Below are 15,665 nucleotides of genomic sequence, written 5' to 3'. Positions count from 1 at the left end.
ACAAAGCAGAGACTAGGATGGTCTTCCAGGGAAGAGAAAATCTTGCCCCTCTTGAAATCAATGCACAAAATGAAAGGTCACCTCCATATTAAACAGATGGCTCACTGTGAAAATTAAGGTTTTCCTTTGGGCAGGGGACTCAGAGTTTCTTTACTTACAGCAGGAGGAATTTCCTAAAATTGGATAAAATAATAATTTAAGAATCTGCTCTTCCTGGTAACTTTTTCCTGCCCAATGACAAAGGAAAAGGATGAACATTTGAGTTCTTCTCAGCAACACAAGAAGACTAATACTAAAAAATGTCTCTAAATAGAATGACCTAAACTATATCTCTTTCCTCTCTTCTAATAAAAGAAATTACTGACATGACTCCTGTCATTTTCTGATGCAGTAACAGTTTACTGGGGAAAAAAAAGTCTCCCTTCGATCTCCTTGCAATAGTTTCTTGGTAATGCAGATCAACTCATATTACTACCACCTACAAAGGACAACTGGTTCTTTTGTTGTACTGAACAGAACTAGTACTCAAGTTTTTTTTCGTTTTTTTTTGGCAGCTGGCCGGTATGAACCTGTGTCTTTGGTGTTATAAGGCTGTACTCTAACCATAGTACTCAAGTCTTTTAAAGCAGGTTTAGTGAAAACATTTCAAAGACAATATGAATCTTTCCATGAACTTTTTGATGTACCCTCGTATGCTGGTTTAAAGTTGTATCCTATTTATAGTGTAGGTAGTATATGACAAAGCATTTAAATTCTGACATGAATTACTTTGAGTTTGGATAAATCTGGGGGTGTAATATCACATGTTCTGTTCTGTGGAATGTCAGAATTTATCATGTCACCTTCTAGTTATAGGCCTATTTAGCAATTGAGGCTTCTAGAAGTCCCAATGATCAAGAGTAATAACACTTCCCAGATATTTTTTTTAAAAGCTATAAACAAATCTCTGAGCATTCAAAGATAAATAATTGAAAATGGTAAGACTGCACAAAACATAAAGATGGGTCCATTTGCTACCATAAGGAAAAAACCCCACTAATTATTGATGCTTATCTTTGGTTATAAAATTAAAGCCTGATGTTTTAGATGAATGGGCAGATGAAGAAACCAGAAAAAAGAAAAGAAAAAATAAAATTAGATTTATAGCTGAGACTACTAACACCAGAAATGACCAAATGAGGTGGATGTTTATTAATAGCAAGAGGTTGCAAAGATTAGAATGGAATAAAGTCACAGCAAAGACACTCAACTATGAAAAAGCAGAAAAAAAAAATTGTAATTTAGGTCATTTTTGTACAAGGAGACCAGGAGCCTAACAGTAGACTGACCCAAGGGAAATCACCACACTACTAACAAAGATGGGCAATTATATAATAGCTCAGCAGCTCAGGGGTATATCAGTACCAAAGCAAGGAAAATTAAACTCACTTCAGTATCCTTTGAGGACATCATTTGAGTTAGGCACTACGGCCCTAAGACTCAGTAGTGAAATCATAAGTGCTATGGTCTTTAAAGATGGAACCTTTAAAATACATACAATATTCAAAATTTCCACTAATTTAGAAAGGAGATGCTTAGTATAATGATGTTTTAACACATTACCTTATCTGTGTATGCCTTATGCAGAAATACAACTTATAAAGCTCTTGGCTCTTTGAGTCAGGCTGTGTTTCTTTCTTCTTTTAGGCCATTACAGGAATCAGCAGCAGAGGTACTCTACTATCTGTGAAATCACAGGACTTAAAATTTGGGTGACTTTGCTAGGAAAACTAAACTTTGAAGAGGTGGATTGCATGAATTGTGCTACATGGGAATGGAAGCTTATAAACTTGGGAAAAACTTTTTAAAAGTACTAAACTTTTTATATTTCAAATTGAAAGGAGAAATTTTGGCAAAAGTACTTTCTTCTTTGAAAAGGAATTGTGGGCCGAGCCCGTGGCGCACTTGGTAGAGTGCTGCGCTGGCAGCGTGGCGACGCTCCCGCCGCGGGTTCGGATCCTACATAGGACTGACCGGTACACTCACTGGCTGAGTGCCGGTCACGAAAAAACGACAAAAAAAAAAAAAAAAAAAAAAAAAAGGAATTGTGTCTGATACTTTTTAGGTAAAGTTACAATTTTTAAATACTAATGAAGTTCTAAGTAATCTTAGAGAGTAACAGAGCCAATGAGTCACTTGAAAACACCCTAGGAGACGGGTTTTGTTCGTAAATTGAACAAATGCCTTAATAACTGTGAGTTTAGAAAAGTTTTAGAGGAGTTTCTCAAATGGGAAAAAAACTTGGCAATGTCAACATAAAATTCCTTTTTCATTGGTGAGAAGAGTTGGAGTTAGACAAAAAAAAAAAGTTGAGGTGAAGATGTCAGGCATCTACCAGAGATATCAAAACAGTCGCAGTCCTAATGTGTTTTTAAAAAAGTTAGGCAGTAAGGATCAGAAGTGAGGAAGTTGAGTGGCCCACCACAGCCACCACAATAACCATGGCTGCTGTGAAAGCAGGTAGACACCACAACCACCACACAGATGGTCCAGCAGCCACTGGAGTGCATTGACACAAGGAAAGTCACCAGCAGAGATAAAGAAAAGAAGAGGATGTCTCTCTCCACAAAGCCCATTCCAGAATGACAGAAGCATCTGCTCTATGATAATATTGGGGCAACTGATCATATCTCTCAGCATTGGACAGATCATCTAGGCAATGAATCAACAGAGTAACCATTATTCTTTCAGAAGGAGAGAAGAAATCTAGGGTAATTGGGGGGAGGGGGAGGGAGATGGGGATGGGGAGAGATTGAACAAGGGGTATAAAGAATAATTACGATTTGTAACAATATATATGCTAGTAATATTGATTTGATCAACATCTCAATGATGAACCCCCCAAATATGTATAATAAATTTTGATTCAATAAAAATTAAAAGAAATGAGGAAGTTGAATCTATGATGATATTACAGTAGAAGATGGGAATTAAGGCTGAAAATCCTTTAAGTCTACCAAGTAAGCTAATTTGGGTCAGAAGTACTATACAGTTCAATGCAGCCATTTCTATACTTTTGTTTTCTCTCAGTTTTTTAACTATGACTAGACAATGCACTACTTAATACAGGCACCATTACCTGCATGTGACTATTTAAATTTAAGTTAATTAAAATTAAATATTCAGTTCTTTAGTCACATTAACCACATGTGGCTACTGAATTGCAAAGTGTAAAATGACCATGTTCTTCTCTGTAGCAAGTCTTCTCAGGCAGTGCTGAACTAGAACCTTTGAAACCCAGGCAATTCAGAACCCAGGGTTACATGCTTCACATCCATACTAGTTTCAAATGCTGGAGCTCCTCCTTTTCTGGCCTTTTCATCAAAGTACACATAGGCAATTTTGGTAGATGCTCCTGTACAACATGGATAAAAACCCATAGAACTAAATGAGATTACCGACACTATAAAATACTATTTTAGAAGACTGTGCCTTGAAAAAAATATTACAACACAGACTTACTTCTAACCCAATTCTAATGTAAAAGCCATTTTATTAAAGATGAGCAATGCAAATCCATTAGGCTATCTATATGTTTTAATGCATGGTTTTGGTGTATCAAAGGGATTCTTGTTATTAAAAGGTTCCGTGTAAACTGGAGTTGCAAGGAAACCATAAGAAACTGTAAAAACACTTGTAAGTATTAGCTAACTTCTGAGCACAGTGTAAGACAGTATTCTAAACACTTTTACAATCCTGATGATCCACTAGAGCAATGCCCTAACAAGTGAATCAAGTATTCCTGATTAAGCGGTAAGACAGGTTGTCGAATTTTGCATATGCTTATACACAGATTTTACCATAAAACTTTTGGTGACTGGAAAGTGCAATTAGCTCAGAGCTTTCAAAGTTACACCTCTACCTGTCGCTAAGCATAAGCTAAAACATGAACAGACACGTTTTCTGCCCTTAACCATCAGCTTTTGGCACTTCTATCATAAGACTCCAAACCATGCTTATCCTTAAAGGTCACAACATATTATATTGATCTAGAAACATTTCTACAAATACATTCCACACATATAACACCCATCTATATCACAATATAATCAAAGTAGTCAAGTTTCATAAAATTTAAGGATTACTGATTATAAATGATGAACATAATCTTTTCCAGAAAGATGCTCATATTACTGTCACCCCCATTTGAATTCTAAGAGTTACAAGAAAGATTATAAAACCATTTACAGTCAACACAACATACAAAAAAGCTACTCATAATACTGGTACCCCAGTTTGAATTCTAAGAGTTTATAAAAAAGATTATAAAACCATTCAGTCAACATAGCATGCAAAGGGCTGGCCCGTGGCTCACTTGGGAGAGTGCGGTGCTGGTAACACCAAGGCCACGGATTCGGATCCCATATGGGGATGGCCAGTTAGCTCACTGGCTGAGCATGGTGCTGACAACACCAAGTTAAGGGTTAAGATCCCCTTACCAGTCATCTTAAAAAAAAAAAAAAAAAAGCATGCAAAAAAAACTACTGTTAAGCATGCAAAAAAAACCTACTGTTAGCCATTCTTTACCAACTAATAAATAAAATTAGCTCTTCCAGTAAAGTCAAAAAAACTTTACCAAACAACAAAGCTTTTGTCCTCAGGTAATTGAAATTGCTGTAAAACATTTCTAGAGGGAAACAAACAAACAAAAAAACATTTCTAGAGTGAAAAGACAGAAATGTAATAGTGATAACACTACTACTGGACTCAAATAATTATTAAACAAACTATACAAGTGGGACTTGACATAATATTTTAATGAATAACATTGCAATTATGAAAGTATTATATGACATTGTTTTAAAAACTTCAAACCACATAGAAGATTAAAAAAAAAAAAAAAAGTCTCCTTGCCAGGCTAAACAAGGATTGGTTAAAAGTCAATTTGAGAATTCAGCTCCCTAGATACTCTACCCAACTCAGAAGACTGAGGAATCAGACTAATCTGAAAGAAGGATCTTAGAAGATACCAATATGGGAGATTACACAGGGAAGTTGGGGGAACAGGAAGGATGTGTGTGATAGTGGGACAGACACCTATATTCTCTAAGGGGTATGTAAGAAGTAGCAATATAATATTGTTATCTTGAGATATGGAGGTAAACACCAAAAGAATCATCCACAAAAAGTAAATGTCCCTGGGAAGGGATCTATCAAGGAAAGGGGGCCATGGCTTGCCAATTTTCATAACAAACTTAGAATTTTTTGGCTTCTTAACCGTGGGCATGTATGACATTGATACCAATAAGAACTTAAAACTTTTTTAATGTCTTCCCCAAACCCAGCCCAAACCTCAGCCTCGCTCCCAGAAATTACAACTTTGGGTAATTTGTTTTAATTTTTCTAGTGTTTACTACAGTACTCATGTATTTCTTCATTATTCCTTATCATAATGTACCATCATTATATAAGATTGAATTTACCCTAATTTTTCCCTTCTCCACTCATTCTGATTTGTTATTTTTAGTTTTTACTGGTTATAACTTCATATATTATAGTTGAACCTCTACTTCTTGCTTCATCAACTTCAGAAAGTTTCTACTGGCTCCCCCATGTAATCATATAACATTGTTCCTGGCTATAAAATCACTTTCACATTGAGTTTTATATCATTTGCAGTTTAACTATCAAGTTGTTCTGTTTTATCTGTAGGCTGATTTTTAAAAATGGATAACAAGGGCCGGCCCTGTGGCTCACTTGGTGAATGCAGTGCTGTTATGCCGCGGGTTCAGATCCTATATAGCGATGGCTGGTGCGCTCACTGGCTGAGCATGGTGTGGACAACACCAAGCTGAGGGCTGCGATCCCTTTACCAGTCAAAAACAAAACAACAACAGCACCAACAACAAAAAATTGGATAACAATAAAAAGTATTCACAACATTACTCACTGCCCATCTAAGCAGCATGATAAAACCCCCCAAAATGGGTAGTAATTCTATGTCACTAAATTCCAAGTGTCAAGGTGTTTTCACTCCAGTAATTGCTCAAAATCAAGGCACATTTGTTTGCTTCATGTTTGGACTTATTGAAGAGCCTTTAAAAGGAGCCACTCAAAGGCTGGTGAAGTCATCGCAAGGGACCAGCACACAGCCTGCCCCCTGGGAAGTATTTGAAGTGCAGATGGTGGGGGAGACTGGCCCACTGGGGGAATATTGGGGCACAGCATGGACAGCTGATCTGCCCCCCAATCAGCACAGGACCACTCAGTGGAGACTGGTCAGGAATACAGAACTGCAGGGGGTGCAGTTTGCTGAAAAGACTCGGGCCCAGACCAGAGTTTCCACACAACCCAGGTGTACTGGATCTCACAAGACTCAGAAGTGCTTACAAGGTCAATAACTAAAACCTAATATACACAAAAAGCCTTCCCCAGAGAATCAGCAGCAAAGCAGCAATTCAGCTCAATCACAGGACTCAAATGCTAGTTCTCACAGGAAGTTCCCCCGTTTTAGAAGTATGTAAATTTCAACAAATTAGTTGCAGTGCAGAGTTTAAGTGGTGGCAATAGTGAATAATCCAACACAGAACAGAAAGAAAACACAAAAACCTTACAGATCAGAGATAGAGTCCTGATATTAATCAATAAAGATCTACCACCACCCAAGAACACCTATAAAACCTAGAAGGACCAGAAGCCTCTTGGGCTCTCAAGCTGGGGTAGAGGGAGGGCTGAGGGCCTCAGTCATGCCTCCTCGATGCCTGCATCTGGCTCAGCAATGACTACCAGGATGCCACCGGAAGCACCCCGGACTCCTGAGCTGGAGTGGTTGGGGGCTGAGGGCCTCAGCCATGCCCCCCACATCTGCATCCAGCCCAATGACCAACTGGCCACTGCTGGAAGCACCCCAGGATCCCAGGTTGCAGGGTGCCAAGGGCCTCCTCAGCTGCACCCCCACAAAATCCACATCCAGCCAAGCCACAACTGAGCCGCTGCTAGCAGGCCCCTGGGCTCCCCTGCCAGAATGAGGGGTGTATCACAGGCCTCAATCATGCCCCCCCTTCCTCTACCCCCTCCCCCAACTGCTCTGCCACATCTTAGAATGTATAAATGATAATAATCAATAAATTGAAAGAAAAAATTTATAATTCAAAAAAAATTTCAGGTTCTCAAAGCTCACCCCCTCAACTTGAAAAAAAAAAAAGCAACCAAATGAGCACATTAATTTATCTTTACAGTTAATGAGTTATAATTGGGTGGGGCAGGTGATGAGGTGGGGGCAGGGCAGAGGTGTTTATGAGGGGGTAAGAGGTTCCCATTTCTCACAGTTCTGTTTTCCAAAATGAGTTATTTCTTTATCTCCTGGCCACTTAGGAAAATAATATTTTGTTTTTAAAACTGTGGTAAAATATACATTAAATTTACCATTTTAGGTGTACAGTTCTGTAGCATTAAGTATATTCACATTGTTGTGCAATGATTAACACCAGCCTTCTCCAGAACTTTTTCATTTTTCAAGTGAAACTTTATACCCATTAAACTATAACTCTTCATTCTTTTCTGCCCTCAGCCCCTGGCAACCACCTGTCTCTATGAATTTGACTACTCTAGTTACCTCGTAAGTGGAATCATGTACTACTTGTCCTTTTGTGAGTGGCTTATTTCACTTATGTCTTCAAGTTGTATCCATCCTACTGCATTTGTCAGAATTTTCCTGCCTTAGGCTGAATAATATTTCATTGTATGTATATATACCACATTGTTTGTCCATTCATCTGTTGATGGATAGTTCTCTGGCTATTGTAAATAATGCTGCTATGAACGTGGATAAACAAATATTGATTTGAGTCCCTGCTATCATTTCCTTTTCAGGGGGAATAATGTTTTGCAAAGCATAAAAATATTTTTACTTTTATTCTAACATCGATTAATTTTGTTTGAATTATTTCTTACTTCCCATCAATTAAAACCAAAATAGATACTATAACTAACCAGCTTGTATATTCCATATATATACATAAAAAGAGTTAACACTTCCAAATAAATTTTAAAATCTAAATTAAATATACTTTAAATTATAATATACTAAACATGAAAATTATGAGCAGTGTCATATTAAGGTTCTAAAATAGAAACTTCATATTTAAATTTTTTAAAAAATTTAAATTTAAACACATGCCCCACAAATTCCCTAAACATCAAAATTTAATTTTGTACCTGTAGTACTCAGTGCTTTATCACTGAAAAATTAAATTGCAGTCTGTACATATTATTAAAAGGTATCTTCTAAAAGCATGGAAATGTAGATAAAGGGCCTAGAAAATCCTGTCTCAAAAGGAGCTAGACTTCTTGGGCTTAAAAATGTTTCTTGTTGGGCCGGCCCCATGCCGCACTCAGGAGAGTGCGGCGCTGGGAGCGCAGCGACGCTCCCGCCGCGGGTTCGGATCATATATAGGAATGGCAGGTGTACTCACTGGCTGAGTGCGGTGCGGGCGACACCAAGCCAAGGGTTGCGATCCCCTTACCAGTCACGAAAAAGACAAAAAAAAAAAAAAAAGTTTCTTGTTTATTGTATAATTAATCAACTGAACCACTTTGTAAATCACCAACAATTTACTAACCATAATGACATGTCTGTCCTTATTTGTTTTGAACCATATCACTCCCTCTCATTGTACATATTGTACTTAAATTCAAGTATACTTACACCTAGCAATGGCTGCCACACAGAAAAAACAAACAAACCAATGTTATCTGAGCTAAAGCTTATTAAACAAAACAAATCACTGACTTTTGGTATTGAAGAATCTAAACTTGCAGGTTTAAAATTTTGGTGCGGGTGCTGGCCAGTTAGCTCAGTTGGTTAGTGTGGTGCTGATAACACCAAGGTCTAGGATTCAATTCCTATACTGGATAGACATCAAAAAAAAAAAAAAAAAAGAAAAAGAAAAACACAACCCCCCCCCCAAACAAACCCCAAACAAACAAAAAACCAAATATATGGGAATGAAATGTTTTGCTACTATATGAACATGGAAAGAGGGTATAATGAGTCCAGTGGGAAAATAAAGATGAAATATCTTCCCATTTCATATACAAAAAATAAATTCCTAATACTGGATTTAAGAAATGAAGGTGGAACAGCTGGTCAGAATATATGAGAAGGTTTATTTGGGTAAAGAGGAAGGAAGTGGCCTTGGCTACTAGCTGGCAAAAAGGTAAGAAAAACCTAGACTGGCATCTATAAAGTCACAGCTTTGTTCTCTTCTCCCGAAGATTCTGAAGTGTGATTTAAAAAAAAAAAAACTGACACATTACAGTAGTCTTCAAATTTGTAGGGATCTCAGGAAGTCTTTGGACACATGCTTCAATAATGTCAAATTTCTATTTTATAAAACATACCTGAAATGAACGACTGAACTGTGCTCAAGTGGCATCAGTTTGCGTAACACCTACACAACCATCCATGGGGATTTATCATTTGGATTAATTTTGATATCTTACTGAATAAAAGTGAGACTATGTTGGGGTGATGATGAATGACTCTGAATCTGGAAATCAGTTTGGGAAGAACTGAAATCTGTGAGTCTTTGTATTCCTGAACAAGTTCTCTGTATACATCTTCTTAAAAATCCCATTTGTTGATGTATAGAAATGAATGGATTTTTGTAACTGACTTTGTATACAACTTGATAAATTCTTATTCTCTTGTTACTTTTTCTTGGTTTACTGCCTTGGGAGGATTCCCGCACAGTGCTGAATAAGCTCCTGGTCTTAATGGTGAAACACTGACAGTATTCTTTTTAAGTGTAAATTTTCCTATAGAATTTTTATGAATATACTTTAGAAATTAAGAGTTTCCTTCTTTTCCTAGTTTTCTAACAGTTTTAATGGGGTAAATGCCACAAAACCAATCTTGCATTCCAGGAATAATCCTATTTTGGTGATTACATGTAATTTTTTTATACATGACCAGCCTTGCTTTTCTAATATTCTGCATAGGATTTTTGCATTTATATTTATGACTGAGAATGGCCTTTAATTGCTCTCCTTGGTTATGTTAACTTCATAAAATTTAGTTGGGGAGTATTTTCTTTCTATGTTACAGAAAAATTAGTTACAATTTTCTCATAGATAATAATGTTTCTATATTTTTTCCCCAAAGATTTTCTGTGTTGTCATCTCTTGCTATTTTTTCCCTTGATTTTAACTCTCAAAATTACTGTAATAGCTTTTCCAATAAGGCCAAAGAAATTGATGGTACCTCACAAAAGAATACTGCCTACTGCAAAGAAACTACCAATATAATGAGTCTGAACTGAGCAATGCTTGATATGATACATACGACACTTTGGGAGTTTACGGATTTAATCAGTCTTGACTACTAGAGGACAAATGCAGAGGTCTATGACTGCAATAATGTACGTAATGGAAATTTACCCATCTCACAGGGATGCTTTGAGAATTAAGAAAGCAAGACTTAACACAAATTGGAAATTCAAGCTTAAGAGGTTCTATCAGCTGATTGTAGCATAATTCTACCTCAAAGCTTTAAATCTGGCCTTGAAAATTTGTTTCTATGGAAGTTTGGCAGGCTCCTTGGGGCATATGTTAATGTGGACACCAACACTGGTGTTGGTAGCATATATAAAAACCTAGAATTTGGGCAAACTTAGAGCCCTTGAATAGCTCCTTCCCCAGCTTGAGATGAAGGTACCATGTGGCCATGCCGCACTGCACTATCTTAGGAAATATTTCAGGCTTCTACATTTTACCCTTCTTTTTAAACCCTCTTGCTCTAGTCTGGTATTTCTAGTTTCTGTTCTGTTGCCTCCTGCCTAGACTTTCCCTTCAACTGAGGGCTGCGTGGTTTAATTGACTTTCAATCCATCCTCAGCTCCATGCTCTGAAGCACATAAATCACCTACCTCATCCCTATATTAAATCCAGGTTTCTACTTGGGCAGGGAGGGAGGAAAAAGAGAATGATGCACAGAGGGCACTGGACAGAGAGAGTCAGGTTAACTGGCTGTCCATAATGTACCTTGGTTAGAGCGGAGACTAGTCATCATTGTGAGAACAAGCAGATCCACTGGGGACTCTGTGGCTTGAAACTGAAGAGGATCTGAAGTCAATATATATTGCTGACTGGCAGGAAAGATGATCAATTCTGCTTGTACTTCAGGCCATTTAAACAAGGACAAGCCACCTGAAAAGCCTCTATTCTAACCAGGAAATTAATCAGGATGGCTGGGTCCAAATACATGCCTTTTTTGTTTTATTTTTAACTTCTCGTCTCCTTGAGGATAGCTTCTTTTGGAATAATTAGGAGCCAGGAATATGGCAGACTCCTGAGAACTGGGGAGTTTTGCAGACCTTGGGCTAATCCAGTGGGCACGTACACAGTGAGACCAAAACTCATCACTGTCCAACAAGCTACCATTAATCAATGAGTGGTAGTGAGTACACAGGAAAGCCCAGAGGTCTGGAAGGAGCTTTGAGGAGCACCATGAATTTATACTGCTCTCCTTACTGTTAGTGAGTACTGGAGCTGTCTTGAGTAGAAATCATCAATCTCCTCATTACATACTGCTTGAAGTTCTATTTTTTATCTACTTGCAATGTCAGTCAGAAGTGTATTTTTGGAGTTCAAAGGCTGTCATCAGGGAAGTGTTCTTAGATCCGGAAACCAAGAACTTATAACTCCATAAAAACTGTGACTAGACGAGTACTTACATGCTTAAGACCTATGCCCTGGCCAAATGGGTATATATATTGTCTCTCAGGGATAAATTATCTGTCTTTACATCTTGCTTTCAAGATTCTCCTGCCTTTTATAGAAAACCAGTGTGGAGAATCTCAGCTCCACCAATTTTAAGCAATAATTTAGGAATTGTTCCTGTTGCTGCTCATCCTGCCCTCTTATACCAGCTTTACGCAGCCTGGATATTAATAAAATTGAATCTATAGGCAGATGAAGGAGGCTATAACCCGGTATGGATATTTGAGGTAAAAGACTACTACATTACCTTTCTTTGTAAACTCTGGGCAATGTGAAGAATGAATCAAGCTCATCAACCTTTGCAATGCCACCCTGTCAATGTTCTGATGCTTAATAAAAACTCTTTCTTTTTTTTTTTGTAGCTGGCCGGTACAGGGATATAAACCCTTGCCCCTGGTGTTACAACGTGGCAAGCTAAACCGGCCAGGCCCTAAACTGTTTCTTATTAACACTCTACCTGAAAGTGGTAATGTATCAGGATAACATAATACTATATATTGCTCTCAGATCTGACTTTGTGCAAACCCATATCTGGATGGTTCTGAGCTAGGAACTATTTAATAAGCTTCAAGCAGAATCAGTTAATGTGCCAAGAGCTTGGGGTCAAACCTGAAAATTATCTTAGCAACAGGACTATTAAGGATATCTGTGGCTCATGGAGAACCCCTGAAACTATATGCACAATTTTTGGACAAAAGATCCAAAACATTTAATAGTAGTGACTTGAAAACCCCCTCTTCAAAATTCTCAAGGTACTTGGGTTAAGATATATTATATTTTCATTTTATGCTTCTCAAGCCTTACCATGCACCCAAAACAGAACAGCTGCAGTTTCTTAACAGAGATATTTAGAAAGCTGAAAGAACTTCCCTTATGCACCTATCTGATTTGTGGTTAAGACGGATATCTCCAATGCTGCACTGAGGAATTTCTGTTACAAAAGAAATCAAACTGAATCTCAATCGACCCTATCTTCTGTAAATGCTCATTCTGTACCCAACTTCACTTCTATATGATTAACATTCTGAGCTCTAGATAGGCATTTCTACTCTGTACTCCTGACTTCAATTTCTTTTTCCCTTTTGGCACTGCACAAAATCCAGATATAATTCTGGCAGCAGACTTCTTTTTCCTGGACTAGGAATATGTTTTCACGCAGGCATTAAGAAATCTCTGTTACTTACCCAGTGCAGGTATGAGAGAACCTGGTCAAGATACCATAAGTCTAAAAAACTTTAACTTTTAAGTCCTTATTGAAGGTAGACTTACAGGTACTGGGAAGGGAGAGGGTTAAAAAATTTCAGCCTGTGAATAAAGATGATACCAGATTTTTAGAGTATCACTGCCAGCTTTTCCTTGTGGAAGATCTGTTTAAAAGGTACTAAGGTTATCATTACAATGTCAACCAAAGAAACAGGATATACACATTTTTTTTCTCCAAAAACACGAACCTTCCTTTCCTCAGGACATAGAACTATTTTTCTCCTTGCCCTTTTAAAGTCAAATTATAGCATTAAAAAGAAAAACAATAATAAATGGATATAGAGAAAACTGATCAATCCACATATACATTTTCATGTTGGTACAAAATGGGTTCCTTTTCTGAGCTGAACAAGCTGAATTAGGTTAGGAAATGCCATATGTATTTCTCTTGTAGCAGTCTTGAGGCTCAATATACGAAAAACTTCTGAGAATAATGTTTAAGACGTATAGCTGTAGGCTCCCAGGAGGAAGCAAGGAACATAAGAAAGTCTTTAGGGTCTCTTATGGAAGACATATCAATTTGTAACTAAAATTAACCCAAGGAAAGCTACAGATCTCTCCCTCCCTATAAGTAGCAGCTCTAAGAATAAACTATAAAATTAATTAATAATATTTGGCTTAGAGGGCTTCAACCATTCCATACTATTAAACTTTAACCTTGTTCTATATGAGATAAATTCATTCTGCTAAGTGGAAATTATTCATATATACAGTGTAACCTGTCAGTCAGTCCTTACTAAGGAGGCCTTCAGTTTGTCTACCTACAGTTTGGCTATCTACATAAACTGCCATCTCTACCACTTCCTTTTCCTCTGGCTGCCAGCTGCTTTCCCTTAGTCATACTCATCTGTAAGTAAAAGCTTGAATAAATACCACTACTCTTAGAAGATGCGTAACACACACTAGTCACTTGTGCTTAATACTTTTCTAGCCTCAACGAGTCTATATTTTACCAATGTTTCCTTAAACATGGGAATTTTGCCTTTTGTACACATTTTCTTCGGTAATGTATATAGCAAGAACTGCAATATTTTCAAAGAACAGCCTAAATGCTTAATTCAAGAAAATAAAGACAATATATTTAACAGATTGAGAGTCATTTAATTCTTCAAGACCTTGGATAAATCATTTAATCACCCCGGGTCTGTTTCCTCATTTAAAAATAAAAGGTAACTGGCCTAATGTTCATTAAAGTCTCTTTTGAAATTCTAAATTCACGTGCTCTTTTGTAAATTGGTAATTAATATTTTAAATACATGATAAACTAACATAACTTAATACTAATAAATTAATACTCTATAGGTTCTTTTCATCTTAGTAAAAATTAAGTGCTATGTACCATGGGGTAGATTTTAAGCTTTAGAAACCAGAAGAAAGTAGAGATCAATAATTAGGTAGGAAAGCCTTCGTGAAAGAGTTAGAACTTTAGACTTAGATATTATTTCCAAAAACAGAGGAAAAACCCTTTAGGCTAGGAGAAGAACACTGTAAACTATGATAGTGAGAAAGAACTAAAACATGGGGTATATGGTGAAAAGGAAGAAAAAAAATGGGACAGGGTGGGATAAGATAAGTGAGAAATTTAAAAACATGTCTGTTCAATAATGTATGGAAAACCATGGCAGTTCTACAAACCTCAGACACAATTCAACCTGTTCCATGGAGATATGTCAAACACACACTACTAAGAAAACAGAAAATTAATAAATAAATGTCTGTCATATCATTTACACTGCAAAACGTATAAACCACATCCTTCAGTTCAATACTTGACTACATTTAAAAGTTTCTCCAAATTTCCAAATTAGTAATAAATACAAATTTTTCTACAGACAAAATAAAGACAATCATTATTTGTTGGATATTTCAGTTTATAAGAATTTTGTTTTGTGTTCTCTTTTTAAAAGAGATAAGTAGCAATAATTTAAATAGTTTTTTTTTTCTTTTATAGACAACTTCTAGGGTAGATCTGAAAAGTACTGTAGCCTAAGCTGACAGACAACAATGAGTTTGCCAAGAAAAGCAACTGGAGAAGAGTGGGATGCTGGCAAGAGGAACACAGGTTTGAAAAACGGTTGAGGCATATTCTTTACTTAAGATGAATCTGATAGCTTTGAGCCTTTAGTTTTTGGTAGTCTGCATGTCTACTGTTATCTCTGGTGTAAATACTTGTTAGGGATGAGGAAGAAAGCAAGCATTCAAGATGGGTGGTCCATTCATCCTTACAAAGGCTTCCCACTTGGGTTACTAAACATTACCTTGCCTACCATGTTAGGTATGTATGCCACAGACATGTAAAATCGCCAGAGAAATACTAAACTCATCCAATTATTTTTTGCATTGCACACAATTTTTACCATCTGAGAAGTTTTGCTTCACATTACACATACCTCATTTTTATAAAATAAAGGAATAGTGGAAAGAGCACCAGCCCAGGTGTTAGGAAACTCAGGTCCTAACTATAATCGTACAGAAAAGCTCTTATGCCCTCAACTGCCTCAATTTTAATATGAATGGACTAAACTATGAGATGTAGAGCTTTTCCAGCAAGGACATTTTATTAAATAAATCCTCCCTCTCCTCTGTAAACTACCTAGATTTTTTTGGCATCACATCCTACATTACCATTATCTCTATACAAC

General features: G+C 37.0%; 1 protein-coding gene across 4 annotated transcripts in view; it reads right to left on the bottom strand.

Moving 5' to 3' along the window:
- ABHD17B (abhydrolase domain containing 17B, depalmitoylase) overlaps positions 1–15,665 on the bottom strand; it is a 44,803-nt gene that overhangs the window by 17,872 nt on the left and 11,266 nt on the right. For 2 of the 4 annotated variants that reach the window (XM_063080775.1, XM_063080777.1), the window contains exon 1: positions 4,616–4,666. The exons of the other annotated variants lie outside the window; for them this stretch is intronic. The gene's annotated coding sequence lies outside the window, so the exon portion shown is untranslated. Of the gene's footprint in view, positions 1–4,615; positions 4,667–15,665 lie in introns of those variants that run through there. 4 annotated transcript variants of the gene reach the window in all.

Source organism: Cynocephalus volans, chromosome 16 (assembly GCF_027409185.1).
Source record: "Cynocephalus volans isolate mCynVol1 chromosome 16, mCynVol1.pri, whole genome shotgun sequence".
NCBI lineage: Eukaryota > Metazoa > Chordata > Mammalia > Dermoptera > Cynocephalidae > Cynocephalus > Cynocephalus volans.
The sequence above is the reverse complement of the archived record's forward strand: the minus strand, read 5'-3'. Positions and strand labels throughout refer to the sequence as shown.